Genomic DNA, 20,288 nt, shown 5'->3' with positions numbered 1-20,288 from the left:
GTTGACCGTTAATCTTGTAATAGGATACTATCTGTTTTGTTACGGGCATATTTTTTCTTTTATCCGCATTTCAATGAAATAGTCAGTCATTCCACCAAGCGGGAAATATGTCATAGTTCTTAATTCGCTTATCTGACGACCAATTCCTGTCGGTAGACTGCGTTGTCAGCAAGTGGTGTACTAGTGCTGATGATCCTATCAGGTAAATCATTCTCGTCTGTTGAGAGCATTAGTGGTCGTACTGCGCTTCGCTGGTCACGTCAGATGGTACTTTCATTTCTTTTGAAATTCCTTCTATCTGATGTCGTCTGGAAAAAATATTCCTTAATAGTATCTTAGTTATAGCCCACAACGTGGTACACTGTCGAACGAATTCGGAAAACTAACAACACAGTACCTACCCGTTCCTCTGAAACTAGTGTTTGCAAGATACTGTGTGTGAATAACTTGTGATTCAAGTGAGTGTTTTTTCCAGAATCTGTGATGATTCATTGAGAGAAACTTCTATTCCTCTAGGAATCATCGTTCTGAGTACAGTGAAGCCAAACTGCGAGTATTTTGGGTTACCAACCCAAAGCAGGTAAGACTGGTGATGGCACTGCCCTCTAAGAGCTTACTTGTCAGACCTATATCTCCTATTAAATGAGTATTGAGTAATATAGTTTATGAATAAACAATGGAACATGTAAAATGTTTTAACTATCTTGGATGTAATATATCGTGTAGACATGAAGAAAATATGCAGACTAAATTGAACAGATTTGGAAGTATCTGTTGCACCATTAACAGAACTTTATATCATGAAAAACAGAATGAAACATGACTGAAATTTTATAAAATAGCTTCATTGCTAACTCCATTTCATGGAAATGAATCGTGGTACAACAAAAAATTGACATTTCTTCGAGCTGTGAAGGGATGTAGGAGAATAGATGTAATATGAAATGAAGATATTCGAAATGATTCGAAAATATGGATTGTAAAAGAAAAACAGGATGAAAACAAAAAGAAATGGAATGATCATCTACGCAGAATGGATCCAGAGACTCTGCCATCTCATATGAAGAAGTTTAAACGAAAAGGGAAACGAGATTCTGCGAGACAGAGAAAAGGATGGGAGCTGTATCAGGCCACATTTATACTAATGCGGAAAGTGCATGAGAAACATGACAGTTCAGTGAAATGATTATGATAGTCATAGCTGAGCATTTTACAGCCGTCCACTATATTTTTTTTCACTCTCCTGACTAGTTTGAAGCGGTCCGCCACGAATTCCTCTCCCGTGCCAATCCGTTCATCTCAGAGTGGCGCTTTCAACCTACGTTCTCAACTATTTGCTGGACGTATTCCAATCTCTGTCTTCCTCTACAGTTTTTGCCCACTACAGCTCCCTCTAGCACCATGGAAGTTATTCCCTGATGTCTTAATAGATATCCTTTAATTCTGTCATTTCTCCTTGTCAGTGTTTTCCACATATTTATTCCCTCTCCGATTCTACGCAGAATCTCCTCATTCCTTACCTTATCAGTCCACCTTTTTTTAACATTCGCCTGTAGCACCACATCTCATATGTTTGGATTCTCTTCTGTTCCGGTTTTCCCACAGTCCATGTTTCGCTACCATACAATGCCATGTTCTAAAGTACATTCTAAGAAATTTCCTCTTCAAATTAAGGCCTACGTTTGATACTAGTAGATTTCTCTTAGCCATGAATGCTCTTTTGATGTCCTCCTTGTTCAGTGCGTCATTGGTTATTTTTCTGCCTATATAGCAGAATTCCTTAACTTCATCTACTTAGTGACCATCAGTACTGATGTTGAGTTCCTCGCTGTTCTCATTTCTGCTACTTCTCATTACTTTCATCTTTGATTTAATCTCAATCAGTATTCTGTACTCATTAGACTGTTCATTAGATTCAGCAAGTCATGTAATTCTTCTTCACTTTCACTAGAGGTAGCAATGTCATCAGGGAATCGTATCATTGATATCCTTTCACGTTGTATTCTAATTCCACTCCTAAACTTTTTTATTATTTCCATCACTGCTTCTTTGATGTACAGATTGAACAGTAGGGGCGAAGGCCTACATTCTTTTATTACACCCTTTCTAATACGAGCACTTCGTTCTTTGTCCTCCAATCTTATTATTCCCTCTTGGTTCTTGTACATATTGTATGTTATTCGTCTCTCCCTATAGCTTACCCCAATTTTTCTCAGAATTCAAATATATTATACAAATTTAACTCAGTCGAACGCTTTTTCCAGGTCGACAAATCCTATGAAAGTGCCTTGATTTTTCTTTTATCTTCCTTTAATTATCAACCGAAACGTCAGTATTGCCTCTCTGGTGCCTTTACCTTTCCTGGCCCCAAACTGATCTTCATCTAACATATCCTCAATTATCTTTTCCATTCTTCTGTATATTATTGTTCTCAGCAACTCGGATGCATGAGCTGTTAAGCTGACTGTGTGATAATTCTCGCACTAATCAGCTCTTGCAGTCTTCGGAATTGTATGGATGATATTTTCCCGAATGTCAGATGGAATGTCGCCATACTTACATATTCTACAAATCAAGGTCAATAGTCGTTTTATTGCCCTTTCCCCTAATGATTTTAGAAATTCTGCTGGAATGTTATCTATCCCTTCCACCGTTTTGATCTTAAGTCTCTTAAAATCTGATTCTAATACTGGATACCCTACCTCTTCTAAATCGACTCTTGTTTCTTTTTCTATGAGACAAATCGTCCCCCTCATAGAGGCCTTTAATTTAGTCTTTCCACGTTTCCCCTCTGCCTCTGTATGTATCAGTGAAATTAACATTGCACTCTTAATTTTACTACCCTTGCTTTCAATTTCACTGAACGCTGTTTTGACTTTTCTATATGCAGAGTCAGTCCTTCCGAGAATCATTTCTTTTTAGATTTCTTTACGTTTTTCATGCAGCCGTTTCTTTTTACCTCCCCTGCACTCAGTGACTCGTATTTCTGTATTCCTTAATTTACCTGAACATTTTTGTACTTCCTTCTTTCATCAATCAACTGAAGTATTTCCTCTGTTACCCATGGTTTCTTCGCAGTTACCTTCTTTCTACCCATGTTTCTCTTTCCAACTTCTGTGGTTGGAATGGCCTTACTCACTAAAATAAGTTGGATAAATGGTTTGATGTAAAAGAAACTAAGTCCAAAAACAGCTCCAGGTTTTTGTGTAAGATCGCTTTCATTGCCCATCTCGCCTTATAAGACGATGATAAAGTACCAATAGAAACTAATCAAAAATCGCCCATGACTTTAGTGCGAAGAGATTCTGAAGTTAATCCAGGACGTTACCACACAGTCTTCTAGCTACGAATTCAAGTCTGCAGTGTGTATTACGCATACGGCTCCCACCTTCCACTTTCCACAACTGTTGGGTCGGCGGTGAGACACATTGCGCACTTGGCGTGAAATATGGCGCCGCAGCGAAACTGATGGTTAGCTACGCGGAAGAATTACGAGGGCTGCCCTGCAAGAAATTATACTTTCTGGAATGCCTCTTTAACTCAAGGCTCTGTAACACCTTTCGGTTACGGAGGAAGTTTTACTTACTTCATCTCGCTATAACCACACATTATCAAACTTGCCTCCTGGCTTCTCCTAGAAAGCGTCATGTTTGGAAGCATTCATCTACACTGACGGGGCGGAAAATGTTACACCACGAACTAGACCAAAGTGTATCAAACATATTGCACTATTTCCACATCTGTGGGTTATCTAGATTAAAAATTTCATTCTTATCCCGACATAGCTTCAGTACCGGCAAAACGCCATTTCTACAGATAAAGAATGATGTGAATGCGTGGTGATTATTGAGTGAGTGTACCAACTTAGTTCCAGCACAGAAAAAAAACCAGTTGGAGAGATAAAGAAAGGTGTGACAATGTGAAGATTATTGTGTATGTCTAACGTTCCTGGAACTTCGTAGGACATGCATGAACAGTGTGGTTGTAATTTCGTATTTGTTGCAACCGGCTGCAGTCTTTGACCATCATCCACAGAGAAAGAAAAACAATAAAGCTATCACATGTCACACATCATACAACAGCAGATTAACATTCTTCTTACAGCCACAGTTATTGTGTGCAACTGAATAACGAAGGTTCATAATGAGATGATGTGGCCCAGTCAGCGGCAAAAGACAAATTTCTTTGTCAAACTTCGTTAGTCTTTTGTGCACTGAATTGTCAGTGTAATAAGGACGTTAATCTCATGGTTCTCTTCTCCATGGTGATGGTCAAAGACCGAAACCAGTCGGCATAAATAGCAAATTACAGTACAAAACTGTATCATGCTTTACCTACGATGGATTTCTGCTGTTCCGGACAAAAAGAACGTTAGCACCGGTCGTATAACATCTGTATTTTATTGCAGATCTGGATTTCTGGTAACAGCTGCGGTAAAACACAGATGATACAGGCCTACGATCAAGGCTGACCTTCCTGTCCTGGATTACGTCACGCCCGTAGAGCACAGTTATTCCTACGGAATCAAACTTCATGAACATTACTGCCGTTCATTGTAGCCTAAAACATGCAGTTGCAGGTAGATTCCAGGTGAAGGTTGCAAGAGTATGCACGTGCAGTTTACCACTACTTTATGGACTTAAAGGTCGGCTACGTGCCTTCAGAGACAAGAGAGCTTCATACAAGACAAAACGCACAGACTTTTGGCTGCAGTGTAGTGGCTAAAAAACAGACCCACCACGAACGAATCATCCGAATGGAATGGAAATCTGGAGGTTGATATACGTGTACAGAAAAACAGATTACAAATTCAGAAAATTGTATGATTTATTCACGAGAAAGAGCTTCCCAAATTGAGCAAGTCAATAAGGCGATGCCCCACCTCTGGCCCTTATGCAAGGAGTTATTCGGCTTGACATTGATTGATAGAGTTGTTGTATGTCCTTCTGAGGGATAAAGCGCAAAATTCTGTCCAATTGAAGCGTGAGATCATCAACATCCCGAGATGGTTGGAGGGTCCTGCCCTTAATTCTCTAAACGTTCTCAACTGGGGAGTGATCCGGAGACCTCGCTGGCCAAGGTAGGGTTTGGCAAACACAAAGACAAGCTGTAGAAACTGTCGCCGTGTGCGGGCAGGCATTATCTTCCAGAAATGTAGGCCCAGGATGGTTTGCAGGGCATCAGAAGGGAAGTAGAATATAGTTGACGTAAGAGTGCCGCATACGACAAACAAAAGGGTTCTGCTATGAAATGAAAGGGCACCCATCACTCCTGGTTGTCTGGCTGTATGACGGGCACTCTTCGGGGCGTCTACAGACACATCTTCGGCCTGAAATGTCATTGACTGGAGTAGAACTGTCTTCAGTGATGAGTCAAACTCTGAACTGAGCCCAAATTACCAACGAAGACGTGTCTGAAAACTCCCCACACAGCGGTGGGATGCCAGATTGACTGTCGCCCGCCATACAGCTCGACAACCAGGAGTGATGGTCTGCGGTGCCATTTCGTTTGCTAGCAGGATCCATTGGCTCTCGTTCGGGGCACCCTTACAGCACAGCGCTAATTCTATACCCCGTTTTGTTGCCCTCCTTGGCATACCATCCTGCGCCTAAGTTTCTGCAAGACAATGTCCTCCCGTACACGGCGAGAGTTCTCCTGCTGGGCTTCAAAGTTGCCAAACTCTAACATCGCCAGCAAGGTTGTTGGGTCGTTCCCCAGTTGAGAACTTTGGAGCATTACGGGCAGGATTCTCCAAGCAGCTCGGGATTTTGACGATCTAACACAACAGTACATCCAGTTACTCTCTCAATCAGTGCCAAGCCAAATAACTGCTCGTGTAAGAGTCAGAAGTAGACCAACACGTTATTGACTTGCTCAGAATGGCTCTGAGCACTATGGGACTTAACATCTGAGGTCATCAGTCCCCTACAACTTAGAACTACTTATACCTAACTAACCTAAGGACATCACACACAGCCACGCCCGAGGCAGAATTCGTACCTGCGACCGTACCAGTCCCGCGGTTCCGGACCGAAGCGCCTAGAACCGCTCGGCCACCGCGGCCGGCTGACTTGCTCAATTTGTGAAGCTCTTTCTCTTGTATAAATCATCCAGTTTTCCTGGAACTGCAGTCATTTGTTTGTCTGTACACGTACGTCACACTTACCGATTTCTGTCTCATTCAGATAATTCCTTCGTGGTGCCTCTTTTTTTCTCTTAGTTTGTATAACCATACAATGAAGGCTTTCACCACCGGATGTTTCAGTTGCCGAGAATTCTTCCGGGTTGTATGGCCTTGATCCATGGAACTCTTCTGCCCCTGACGTTTCGTCCAAAGCTACGTTGGACATCTTCGGAGGTGCTCCTGGTTGTCCTTAGTCTTGCCGACTACCGAGTTGGACGTCGTAGAGCGGCCGAAATACCGTGGAAAGTGGGCGTGGTCTGGGTTTCACGTGATAGCAGAGATAAACCTTGTCAAGGATAAAATGTAACTATCGATCATAGTACGTCCTAGGTAAAAACTTCTCCTCCGCTTGGTTTCCCCTGTGGCCGTCCCCTGACACTGCCGCCGTGTCGAGGCCTCTGGGCTGAATTTTCGCGGCGTGCGAGTCTCATTTGGACAGCACTGGAAGGAAACTGGGGCTCCGAGCTGAAGTTGCCATGACGGAGGTTGGCCGATTGTGCGGGAAGTGACCAAAGACTCTGTACCGCGAGAGACTGATGGCTATTGGTTTTCCATCGAAAGTGTGTCTTCGCCGCCCCCCCCCCCCCCCCATTGTGTTGCTGTCCGTCGAATTACGTTTTGTCAACAAGCGGTCAGTAGTCGATTCACTTGCAGCCTTTTCCCTTGCCTGTGATTTCACTGGGAACCACCGTTGTTTCGTCAGTCGGTCGTCTCAGCGAACGACGCGTATTGGGTCTTTTGGCTGCATCTGGCTTCTGTGTGCCCCTGATTACTTGCAATTCGTCCCTGTTGCTGCACAGTAACTGGTTTCAGTATTGTTTGAGTTGCTTGTTCAACTAATATGAGACCTACTGGGATAGACAGGGCAGTTATTGCGTCGAATTGTTAAGCTCCGCCAGCCGCTGTGGCCGAGCGGTTCTAGGCGCTTCAGTCCGGAACCGCGTGGCTGTTGCGGTCGCAGGTTCGAATCCTGCCTCGGGCATGGATGTGTGTGATGTCCTTAGTTAGTTTTAAGTAGTTCTGTCTAGTGGACTGACGACGTCAGATGTTAAGTCCCATAGTGCTTAGTCATTTGAACCATTTGATTTGTTAAACCCCCTTTTAATTGTATTTTAGAATTACATTGCCCATCAGTGAGTTGTCCTTTAGCCCTAGCTGCACAGGGAGACGGCTGTCATGTGGCGGACACTGTGGACTGTTGATGAATGCCTTATATTGGTAAGGGGCAGTTTTTGTATCTAGTGAAGTTTTTGAATGAGTACTCAATCTTAAAGGTGTCAAAATACTGGATTTGTGGAGGCAAATTGCTGTAATCACCTTGGATTAATCTTTTTAAATATTGCTCTCTTGTTTAGATGTTTGTCGGTATATATACAGGGTGAAAAAAAATTCACGGATTCGGACTTCGCAGTGTGTTCCTCACATACTAGCAATACAAAAATGTCTGCTACAAAATTTCGTCCTGCGCATATTTCGGGCAGTAACTGGACGTTACTGATTGTTATTCTGGTAACACTGTAATCACGTATTTGGAAACTACGTTTGTCAGTATATAACACTAAGGTTGTGCAGTTGGTGCAGTGCACAGCGTTTTGGGTAGGCATGCAGGAGTTCGAGGGCTCGATTCTGGGTTTAAGCTTATTCGTTTTCATTTGCTAAAAGTAGTCTGAGTGGTACCATGCAAACACGGTATCTGGCGTTTCAATCGTCTTACAGCTATTACAGTGGGTCTTCTACAAAATATTGCAGTAGTTGTTGTTGTGGTCTTCAGTCTTGAGACTGGTTTGATGCAGCTCTCCATGCTACTCTATCCTGTGCAACCTTCCTCATCTCCCAGTACCTACTGCAACCTACATCCTTCTGTATTCATCTCTTGGTATCCCTCTACGATTTTTACCCTCCATGTGGCCCTCCAATACTAAATTGGTGATCCCTCGATGTCTCAGAAATATCCTACCAACCGATCCCTTCTTCTAGTCAAGTTGTGCCACAAGCTCCTCTTCGCCCCAATACTATTCAATACCTCCTCATTAATTATGTGATCTACCCATCTAAACTTCAGCATTCTTCTGTAGCACCACATTTCGAAAGCTTCTATTCTCTTCTTGTCTAAACTATTTATGGTCCATGTTTCACTTCCATACATGGCTACACTCTATACAAATACTTTCAGAAACGACTTCCTGACACTTAAATGACTCAATGTTAACAAATTTCTCTTCTTCAGATACGCTTTCCTTGCCATTGCCAAGCGTCTCATTTCCTATTCTAATTCCCTCAGCATCACCCGACTTAATTCGACTACATTCCATTATCCTCGTTTTGCTTTTGTTGATGTTCATCTTATACCCTCCTTTCAAGACACTGTCCATTCCGTTCAACTGCTCTTCCAAGTCCTTTGCTCTCTCTGACAGAATTACAATGTCATCGGCGAACCTCAAAGTTTTTATTTCCTCTCCATGGATTTTAATACCTATTCCGAACTTTTCTTTTGTTTCCTTTACTGCTTGCTCAATATACAGATTGAATAGCATCGGGGAGAGGCTACAACCCTGTCTGACTCCCTTCCCAACCACTACTTCCCTTTCGTGCCCCTCGATTCTTATAACTGCCATCTGGTTTCTGTACAAATTGTAAATAGCCTTTCGCTCTCTGTATTTTACCCCTGCCACTTTCAGAATTTGAAAGAGAGTATTCCAATCAACATTATCAAAAGCTTTCTCTAAGTCTACAAATGCTAGAAACGTAGGTTTGCCTTTCCTTAATCTTTCTTCTAAGATAAGTCGTAGGTTCAGTATTGCCTCACGTGTTCCAACATTTCTACGAAATCCAAACTGATCTTCCCCAAGGTCGGCTTCCATCAGTTTTTTCCATTCTTCTGTAAAGAATTCGCGTTAGTATTTTGCGGCTGTGACTTATTAAACTGATAGTTCGGTAATTCTCACATCTGTCAACACTTGCTTTCTTTGGGCTTGGAATTATTATATTCTTCTTGAAGTCCGAGGTTATTTCGCCTGTCTCATACATTTGCTCACTAGATGGTAGAGTTTTGTCAGGACTGGCTCTCCCAAGGCTGTCAGTAGTTCTAATGGAATGTTGTCTACTCTGGGGGCCTTGTTTCGACTCAAGTCTTTCAGTGCTCTGTCAAACTCTTCACGCAATATCATATTTCCCATTTCATCTTCATCTACAACCTCTTCCATTTCCATAATATTGTCCTCAAGTACATCGCCCTTGTATAGACCCTCTATATACTCCTTCCACTTCTCTGCTTTCCCTTCTTTGCTTACAACTTGGTTTCCATCAAAGCTCTTGATATTCATGCAAGTGGTTCTCCTTTCTCCAAAGGTCTGTTTAATTTTCCTGTAGGCAGTATCTATCTTACCCCTAGTGAGATAAGCCTCTACATCCTTACATTTGTCCTCTAGCCATCCCTGCTTAGCGATTTTGCATTTCCTGTCGATATCATTTTTGAGACGTTTGTATTCCTTTTTGCCTGCTTCATTTACTGCATTTTTATATTTTCTCCTTTCATCAGTTGAATTCAATATTTCTTCTGTTACCCAAGGATTTCTACTAGCCCTCGGCTTTTTACCTACTTGGTCCTCTGCTGCCTTCACTACTTCATCCCTCAAAGCTACCCATTCTTCTTCTGCAGTATTTCTTTCCCCCATTCCTGTCAATTGTTCCCTTATGCTCTCACTGGAACTCTGTACAACTCTGGTTTAGTCAGTTTATCCAGATCCCATCTCCTTAAGTTCCCACCTTTTTGCAGTTTCTTCAGTTTTAATCTACAGTTCATAACCAATAGATTTTGGTCAGAGTCCACATCTGCCCCTGGAAATGTCTTACAATTTAAAACCTGGTTCCTAAATCTCTGTCTTACCATTACATAATCTATCTGATACCTTTTAGTATCTCCAGGGTTCATCCGTGTATACAACCTTCTTTCATGATTCTTAAACCAAGTGTTAGCTATGATTAAGTTATGCTCTGCGCAAATTTCTACCAGGCGGCTTCCTCTTTCATTTCTGAGCCCCAATCCATATTCACCTACTATGTTTCCTTCTCTCCATTTTCCTACTCTTGAATTCCAGTCACCCATGACTATTAAATTTTAGTCTCCGTTCACTACCTAAATACACTCCTGGAAATGGAAAAAAGAACACATTGACACCGGTGTGTCAGACCCACCATACTTGCTCCGGACACTGCGAGAGGGCTGTACAAGCAATGATCACACGCACGGCACAGCGGACACACCAGGAACCGCGGTGTTGGCCGTAGAATGGCGCTAGCTGCGCAGCATTTGTGCACCGCCGCCGTCAGTGTCAGCCAGTTTGCCGTGGCATACGGAGCTCCATCGCAGTCTTTAACACTGGTAGCATGCCGCGACAGAGTGGACGTGAACCGTATGTGCACTTGACGGACTTTGAGCGAGGGCGTATAGTGGGCATGCGGGAGGCCGGGTGGACGTACCGCCGAATTGCTCAACACGTGGGGCGTGAGGTCTCCACAGTACATCGATGTTGTCGCCAGTGGTCGGCGGAAGGTGCACGTGCCCGTCGACCTGGGACCGGACCGCAGCGACGCACGGATGCACGCCAAGACCGTAGGATCCTACGCAGTGCCGTAGGGGACCGCACCGCCACTTCCCAGCAAATTAGGGACACTGTTGCTCCTGGGGTATCGGCGAGGACCATTCGCAACCGTCTCCATGAAGCTGCGCTACGGTCCCGCACACCGTTAGGCCGTCTTCCGCTCACGCCCCAACATCGTGCAGCCCGCCTCCAGTGGTGTCGCGACAGGCGTGAATGGAGGGACGAATGGAGACGTGTCGTCTTCAGCGATGAGAGTCGCTTCTGCCTTGGTGCCAATGATGGTCGTATGCGTGTTTGGCGCCGTGCAGGTGAGCGCCACAATCAGGACTGCATACGACCGAGGCACACAGGGCCAACACCCGGCATCATGGTGTGGGGAGCGATCTCCTACACTGGCCGTACACCACTGGTGATCGTCGAGGGGACACTGAATAGTGCACGGTACATCCAAACCGTCATCGAACCCATCTTTCTACCATTCCTAGAGAGGCAAGGGAACTTGCTGTTCCAACAGGACAATGCACGTCCGCATTTATCCCGTGCCATCCAACGTGCTCTAGAAGGTGTAAGTCAACTACCCTGGCCAGCAAGATCTCCGGATCTGTCCCCCATTGAGCATGTTTGGGACTGGATGAAGCGTCGTCTCACGCGGTCTGCACGTCCAGCACGAACGCTGGTCCAACTGAGGCGCCAGGTGGAAATGGCATGGCAAGCCGTTCCACAGGACTACATCCAGCATCTCTACGATCGTCTCCATGGGAGAATATCAGCCTGCATTGCTGCGAAAGGTGGATATACACTGTACTAGTACCGACATTGTGCATGCTCTGTTGCCTGTGTCTATGTGCCTGTGGTTCTGTCAGTGTGATCATGTGATGTATCTGACCCCAGGAATGTGTCAATAAAGTTTCCTCTTCCTGGGACAATGAATTCACGGTGTTCTTATTTCAATTTCCTGGAGTGTAATTTCTTTTATCTCATCATACATTTCATCAATTTCTTCGTCATCTGCAGTGCTAGTTGGCATATAAACTTGTAGTACTGTAGTAGGCGTGGGTTTCATGTCTATCTTGACCACAATAATGCGTTCACTATGCTGTTTGTAGTAACTTACCCGTACTCCTATTTTTTTTATTCATTATTAAACCTAATTCTGCATTACCCCTATTTGATTTTGTATTTATAACCCTGTATTCACCTGACCAAAAGTCTTGTTCCTCCTGCCACCGAACTTCACTAATTCCCATTATATCTAACTTTAACCTATCCATTTCTCTTTTTAAATTTTCTTACCTACCTGCCCGATCTGGAGGTATAATCGTTTTCATAAGTTAGCTTTTAAAGAAACCTTTGCATGTCGTGGACGCGAATTGCTTGATATCACTGCATCTTCTAAATTCCAATCCTGGTTTCTGCATACCTGCACCCAATGGTCCCATCGACTAATAGCACGTTCAGATCCATTACATTTCGTTTGATCCTTACGTCACCAATATAGCTAGCAACGTACTTTGCAAATGATTTCGATGGGACCATTGGGGGAGGGTGCGCAGGAAAGAAGTTTGGAATATAGTAGATACAGTGGCACGAAACAATTCGCGTCCGCGACGTGCAAAAGGATTCTTTAAAAGCTGACCAATGAAAGCGATTGTTCTTCCATTTCTGTGTTCGTAGTGCGTAACTGTAAGTGTATCGTAGAAGACCCCACTGTAATCGCTGTACGGCGATTAAGACTCCAGATACCGTACCATGCAGACTACTTTTACCAAATAAAAACAAATAAGCCTCGATCCAGAATCGAACCCTCGACCTCTAACATGCTAACCCAAAAGTTCTATCCACCGCACCAACTGCACAGGGCTCCAGTGGTATCCTAACAGACTTATTTACGGTACTTGTGACTACCGTGTGCCAGATTGCCGATCTTGAACGTCCATTTACTGCCAGAAATATGCGGAGCACGAGATTTTGTGGTAGATATTTTGTATTACCAGAACGTGAGGAATCGCGTTGCGAAGTCAGAGTGCACGAATTTTTCTTCACCCTATATTTTCAGAATTCTGGGGACAAATAATAGTTTTATTGCAGTTATCTTTGATTATTTCTTGGGATTAAGTTCAAATAGCTCTGAGCACTATGGGACTTAACATCAGTGGTCATCAGTCCCCCAGAACTTAGAACTACTTAAACTCAACTAACCTAAGGACATCACACACATCCATGCCCGAGGCAGGATTCGAACATGCGACCGTAGCAGTCGCGCTGTTCCGGACTGAGCGCCTAGAACGGCGAAACCACCGCGGCCGGCTGGGATTAAGTGTCAAATCTTATTTGAGTGTTCGTCATTTTTTTTAAAAAAAGGGAACAAATTTGCAGATGGTTTAAGTGGTGAATTATTCTTGTGCCTCACGTGTTACAGTCTAAGTTGATCTAACACTAATACCAGGTTGTCAGTTCTTAAGGCTGGGCTAGTTAGCCGTATTATATGCTGACCCAGCTCCCGGTTGTTCAAATGGTTCAAATGGTTCTGAGCACTATGGGACTTAACATCGGAGGTCATCAGTCCCCTAGAACTTAGAACTACTTGAACCTAACTGACCTAAGGACATCACACACATCCATGTCCATGGTAGGATTCGAAGCTGCGACCGTAGCGGTCGCGCGGTTCCAGACAGTAGCGCCTAGAACCGCTCGGCCACTCCGGCCGGCAAGCTCCTGGTTGTCCGGCCAGCAAATTGTTCCAGTGTGCCTCACTATCCGACCGACGGAAGAGGAAGCGGGTACGGTTATGCCGACGCACCAGTCAACGGCCACAATTGTTTATGTTTTAAGAACATTCTGGACAGTTCGAGCCAATGATTTGGCTACTCATATCGCCCGACAAGAATCCCATCGAACATTTATGGGACATAATCGAGAGATCAGTTCGTGCACAAATTCCTGCACCGGCAACGCTTTCTAAATTACGGACGGCTGTAGAGGCAGCATGGCTCAATATTTCTGCAGGGGACTTCCAGCGACTTGTGGAGTCCATGCCACGCCGAGTTGCTGAACTATGCCATGCAAAAGGATTTCCGACACGATATTAGGAGATGTCCCATGACTTTTGTCAGCTCAGTGTATAAACATAAATATACTGCATTGAGATGAGTTGACAAATCATCCGCCATATTTCTTCTTGGTTTTTTGCTTGTTCATCTTCCAACGACCCTACCAGTACCTTTTTCAGGGGAAAACAAGTACATGTAATGTCTTAGGTGTGAAGAAACGATGTTTGGGCCAAGAAGATCGCCGTCTGAGACAGCTGCTGCATTTAGTGTCATGATTTATTCATATTTGACATGCTGCTGACCAACAAAATCAATCATTTAGCCAATGCTCACATAAATTGTTAATGACTTTACTAGGGGACTCTGATAAGGGATTAATGTAAATATTGACGCCTAGTATTCCCTCACGCAGCCATCACGAATTATTCTATGGCTGTCGATAATGACAAGTCAGTTGAGTGGTTAAAACATATCAATGATCAGTATTAAATAACCAAATCAAAATCAAACACATTGCTACTGTGACGTATACCGCAAGATTCCATTTGACTATAGGATTATGAAACTGGAATCTCGTTTGGGGAAAGTATCACGAATATTACCTATGTCTGTTTATCGGTGTTTTCATTAATTATTGTCTCCATTTTATAGTCGAAATCTAGATCTGCAGGAAAGAACGTATTCTGCGACTGACTGCTCTCATTCTTTACACTTGGATATTCAACAGTCGTTATGCAACACTGGTATCCAGTGGATGTCAATTTGGTTAATTAAAGCAATTAAAATATCTGTAAATACATAATACTGCAACTAGTCACTTTGTTGAATAGTTATTTATTACTCCATGAACTGGTTTTCGAACCTTTCCAGGTTCATCTTCAGATGGTTTTCTGGAAGTTACATCGCTATTGGCTTTGTGACAAGAAGATGGAACACGCTTTAATGTATCCCCATGAGGATGAACAGTGCTTTCATATCATGCTCTGCAGGATTAGGGCACAGAAGCTATCCTCGCAGACCCTGTTAGCTCTGTGAATAACAGGTGATTCTGACTTCCAATAAATATTTATGAAATCGGCTTTCATTGGTGTGGCAGGAATTCATGGAAGGGCCAAGCCAAAGGTTCAACATCACTTTTGGTTGACATCTACTACATTCATTTCGTGAAAACATTTAAAATTTTCGTTTACAATGAAATAAAGTGAAAAGCCAGTTAAAAACTAATAATCACAGAGCGCCAGTAGTGCATAAATTTAATTTGAAATTTATCCGTTTCTTTAAAAAAAAAAAAGTTTAAAAAAAGATCAATTCTACGACTCGACCAATGTAAACATAGTTTACTGTCACAAATTCTTGTTTTTTAATTTCAAAAAAGCCTTTACTAAAAAACAGTTTTCATCATCAGTAAAGGACGCAACATAACCTACATTGCTCTTGGTATGTTGCTGTGGAAAGACGTCTTCGCTCTTCACTAAACACTGGTGGTGTAAACCATCGAAAGGCCTAGTAGAAAAATGAATGAAACAGAAAACTGTTTTATTTCTATTTATGAACAGTCATTGCCCTCATGGTACAGTTCTTTTTTGACGAAATGTTCACGTGCACTTTCATTTCTTAAATATTCTTTGCAAAACTAAAAACGGAATAACTTGCACTATTTTTTACCGTTACAATGAAATATTTGCTATTTCCTTTTGTTGCTAAAGGAAGACAAACTAGTGTTCTCTTTTACGACCAATGTCGCAAGTACTTGTACTGTAGGTAAAATCTGCTATGAAGCGGTTGTAAGACTACACTGGGGTAGCGATGTGATTTGAAAGGCTACGGGCGACTGTAAGTTTACACCCCGACAGTGATCACTTTAACTTGTAAGCCTTCCACTTGCCTACCTAGCCACGTATCTGCTAAACTGATTTTGCGCTCTGTCAGTGGTTGTTATTACTAGCCTGCATTGGAGGTTATCACTTTTATCAGAATCTTAAATAAAGCTCGAATGCTGAAGTAATTTAATGAAATGGTGACCATGTCGTCATTGAAGTCAATTATTGATGTGTGATTAACACATCAACATGGGATAATCTTTTAAAAAATATGGCAAAAGTTTATTGATCATAAACTATGAAAAACGACAGAAGCGAGATGACAAATAAATCATGAACTGTTGGCAACACAAATAGAAGCAACAAGTAATTAGCACTCCACTGGATGGTGTTTGGTTGGCATAAACTGCCGACAGTCCCCAGAGAATAATTAAGCATGAAACTTTTGCTTCTCTGCGGGTACTTTAAAGAGCCAGACATCGCGACACAATGTGACCAGCCTGTGAGAGTTGCGTTCGCTCTAAAAATTTGGTTCAGGCAATAATATTGCGTCGTTCTGGACAGTAGTCTTGGTGTGGAAGGCTTTCCAATGGTGAAGAGACTGCTTTGGCCCAGTACCAACCTAGAGGTTGCGTCTGCAGTAGTGCGACCTACATTTTGAGTAGCTCGCTTTCTTTTTATGTTTCTAATACTCAGCCTGCATTACCGATTTGATTCATTGTGAACTGTACGTTTGTACTGTTCAACTTTGGAACAGCGAGCTCCACAAATAACAATTTTTGTGCTTCATTCTCCAAGCAGTCTGCTAGATAAATTTTGGTACCTCCCACAGTGTTAGCGTCGTTCTTGGTCAATTTAACTGAATATTTAGATGGCTTTGTGCTCTGTCAATTTGTCAGTTTAATTAAACATACAGAGAAATTAAATTCCCGCCATTAGCAGGCTTTTCTTAAATTTGGGATCCTTTAACATGTTCTACAATCGTTCCTGGTCAACTACATTGTGGCGGCGTTATACTTGTGGCTAGCGCTATATACAGGGTGGGCAAACAAGTGTCACAGAGAACAGAGTTCCAGGGTACAAAGAAAAACAACATAGGACAGGAAGTACAGGAATAATCTGACTGTAGCAGATAAAGGTGACCACCATTCATCTCTTGGCACTTTTGAGCTATGGTCAACAAGCTGCTGACGGCGGATCGAAGCTGGACTGTTGGAATTGTTGCAGTCTCATCCGAAATGTTCTGCTGCAGTTCCTGAAGACTATAAGGGTTGTTGTAGTACACCTCAGAATTGAGGGCTTCCCACAAAAAGTAATCGCACACTGACAGATAAGGTGGCCTGGCTGCCCAACTAGGGCAGCGACCAAACTCCAAACTGCAGGTTCAGTTGAAGTATTCGCTCACACGATCGACGTGAAATGCCGTTGTCTTGGGACGGGCGCCAGGTTGATTTGGTGGAACTCTGAAGCATTTTCTGGAGAATTGTAAATACATTTCGTAGTGTGCTTCACGTTTCGGAATGTTGTTGTATTTGACATAAAAGTTTTCTGGGTTTGGTACCGCGTCATAATGTAAAAACTACTGCTGCTGGAGAAAAACCAACGTTTCGGCCACGGTTGCAGCGGCTTTCTTCTGGGTCTAACGGTGCGTTCTAGCTATGCAGTGTCCTTTATATTTGGTTGTTACTGTTCACTGAGCATGCCATTACGTCATAATTTTAAAAGGTAGTTTTCATTGGTCACTTAAGGAAGAAGGAGAGGGAACTTTATTTTAATAGGTTGTTGCGGTGGAGGGAGAACGTGACCTCCGTTGTCTATTGGCTCTTGTATTATGTACCATGACTGGTGGTCACCGTCGAATGAGAAGTTTGCTGCTGTTTACCAACTGCTGGACATCGGCCGCGCGGCGGCAGTTACTCGCCGGTAGTGCTCGTGCCTCGTGTTGACAGTGCGGTCTGTTGGGCTCTGATTGCTGGCAGCCAAGATGGGGCAAGCCTGAGTCCATCCTCCCTGTTCATGTTGTTAGGGTGTTTGAGTATTTCGATGGCCTCTCTGATCATACCTGAGCTTAAAAGGTTACGCACAACGTTTCTAGCCAATGGCTACAGCCATAAGTCGATAAACACAGCCTTGTCGACGAACACAAGCAAGCAAGAAAGATAAGCAAGAAACAGACAAACTGCAGGTAACAGTGCGCTTACCTTAAGTGAAAAACGTTACTGACCGAATAGGCAAACACCTTCGCCGCGTTCGGGTGCAGCCTGTCTTCTATAGTGGTCGTAGGATCCAGGGCGTGCTAGGCTCCACCAAGGACAAGGTGGATGCATTACACACTGCAGGCGTTTACAAGGTGGAATGCGAATGTGGAGAGGCATACATCGGCGAGACTGGTAGGCCAATAGCAACGCGCATTCGGGAACACGAGCGTTAAATTCGTCTAGGGCAACACAATAAATCCGCAGTGGCAGAACATCACCATCACTGCGGAAAAGAAATAAAATTCAGCGAAGCCTGTGTGTTGGCCAAGCAGCCAAATACGACGAAACGCAAAATCAGAGAGGCCATCGAAATACTCAAACACCCTAACAACATGAACAGGGAGGATGGACTCAGGCTTGCCCCATCTTGGTTGCCAGCAATCAGAGCCCAACAGACCGCACTGTCAACACGAGGGACAAGCACTACCGGCGAGTAACTGCCGCCGCGCGGCCGACGTCCGGCAGTCGGTAAACAGCAGCAAACTTCTCATTCGACGGTGACCACCAATCATGGTCCATAACACAAGAGCCAATAGACAACGGAGGTCACGTTCTCCCTCCACCGCAACAACCTATTAAAATAAAGTTCCCTCTCCTTCTTCCTTAAGCGACCAATGAAACCAACTACCTTTTAAAATTATGACGTAATGGCATGCGCAGTGAACTCTAACAACAAAATATAAAGGACACTGCATAGGTAGAACGCACCAGTAGACCAGAAGAAGGCCACTGCAACCGTGGCTGAAACGTTGGTTTTTCTCCAGCAGCAGTAGTTTTTACATTATGACGCGGTACCAAACCCAGAAAACTTTTATGTCAACTGACTCTGGCCGCGGAGGCTTACGCAATTATGTTGTTGGATTTGTTGAAAACAGATCCTGCCTGACGCCATTTTCGCACTAAGCGTTGCATGACACTCTTTGGTGGCATATTGACACCATTAAACTTCTCAACAAACAACTGACTGTATCGTTTTCACGACTTTTTTGTCACGTAACTTTCCACAACATCCGCTGCTCTTCTGTGAGTACCATCGGCCCTTTTGCACTGCTCCAATCACACTGAAACAGCCCCCACTGCGCTCTGAACCGGTGTGGATCACGTGGCGGGTGTACACGTGGTATGTGCGTCATCATACATCCACGTCCAATCGTAACCCCTTGTCCGGGCCACTTTCATTTGCCCCACCCTTGTACGAGGATAATTTACTATTTAGTGAAAGCAACGAGCGTTGCACATGCTCTACTAGTATCAGTACTGTTTGGGTTTTATTAACTTAGACGAGTTCAAATGGTTCAAATGGCTCTGAGCACTATGGGACTTAACAGCTATGGTCATCAGTCCCCTAGAACTTAGAACTACTTAAACCTAACTAACCTAAGGACAGCACACAACACCCAGCCATCACGAGGCAGAGAAAATCCCTGACCCCGCCGGGAATCGAACCCAGGAACCCGGGCGTGGGAAGCGAGAACGCTACCGCACGACCACGAGATGCGGGCTACTTAGACGATCAGGGACTTCCAGTATACCTAGGAAAGTCGTTTTCTCTCTCATACATCCGCTTGTAGACAATGGATTAAGTCTGAATCAAGTCCATGTGGTGAACATACGTTTGTTGTGCCGCTGTACTACGCTGAGGTGTCGATTAAAAAGGAGGTTTCTGTTTCAGGAAAAACTTCTACAACGTTGAGACAAGGCGCATTTCTGAGTGTTACATTTTACTGTACGACCGTTGCGTGAATTCCTAGAGTTCCACGGTCTCTTAATAATCAGACGTAGCGCTGGTATTGGAAAGTGGGCCAGTAGAAGGATGTAAACACCTGGATTGTAATCTTCCTGCAACTAAGTAAGAGTCGGGCTCTTGTGTATCAGATCGACAGAACCTTCTTTAATGTAATAGTAAGAGGCTTAGTCAACTGGTATTATACAATTGCGACACTGAAATCCCCACCCGTCTCCTGCACCCCAGAATATCTGTAACCGGTATGATCTACAGACTGCCAAACAAGACTGCAGTCACGTCGTGACGAAACTTTATCTGAATTCCGTGAGTGGGAGCAGCTTAAAATCCCTTTACTCCCCGTCTGTTAGCAGAAAGTGAAAGCAGGAAACGTAGACACGGGTTAGTAGACTGCAAAAACGTGGGCTATTTTACGAGACGCCAAATGTCTGAAGCGAATGGCATACAATGCGGAAACGGAAAATTTGTGCCGTGTCGCTGTCAACAGCGACTGTCTGAGAGTAAAGGATCTCGCTTTGAGAACGTGGAGGCAGCTCAGCCATCTGGCTGGCATCGTGGTCTTGTTAACTGGGGATCGTGGTTCGAGCCCATTTTTAGAATGGTTGTGGGTATTTTTAGGCCTTAATGCACG

Source organism: Schistocerca cancellata, chromosome 2, assembly GCF_023864275.1.
Source record: "Schistocerca cancellata isolate TAMUIC-IGC-003103 chromosome 2, iqSchCanc2.1, whole genome shotgun sequence".
Classification (NCBI taxonomy): Eukaryota; Metazoa; Arthropoda; class Insecta; order Orthoptera; family Acrididae; genus Schistocerca; species Schistocerca cancellata.
The sequence above is the reverse complement of the archived record's forward strand: the minus strand, read 5'-3'. Positions refer to the sequence as shown.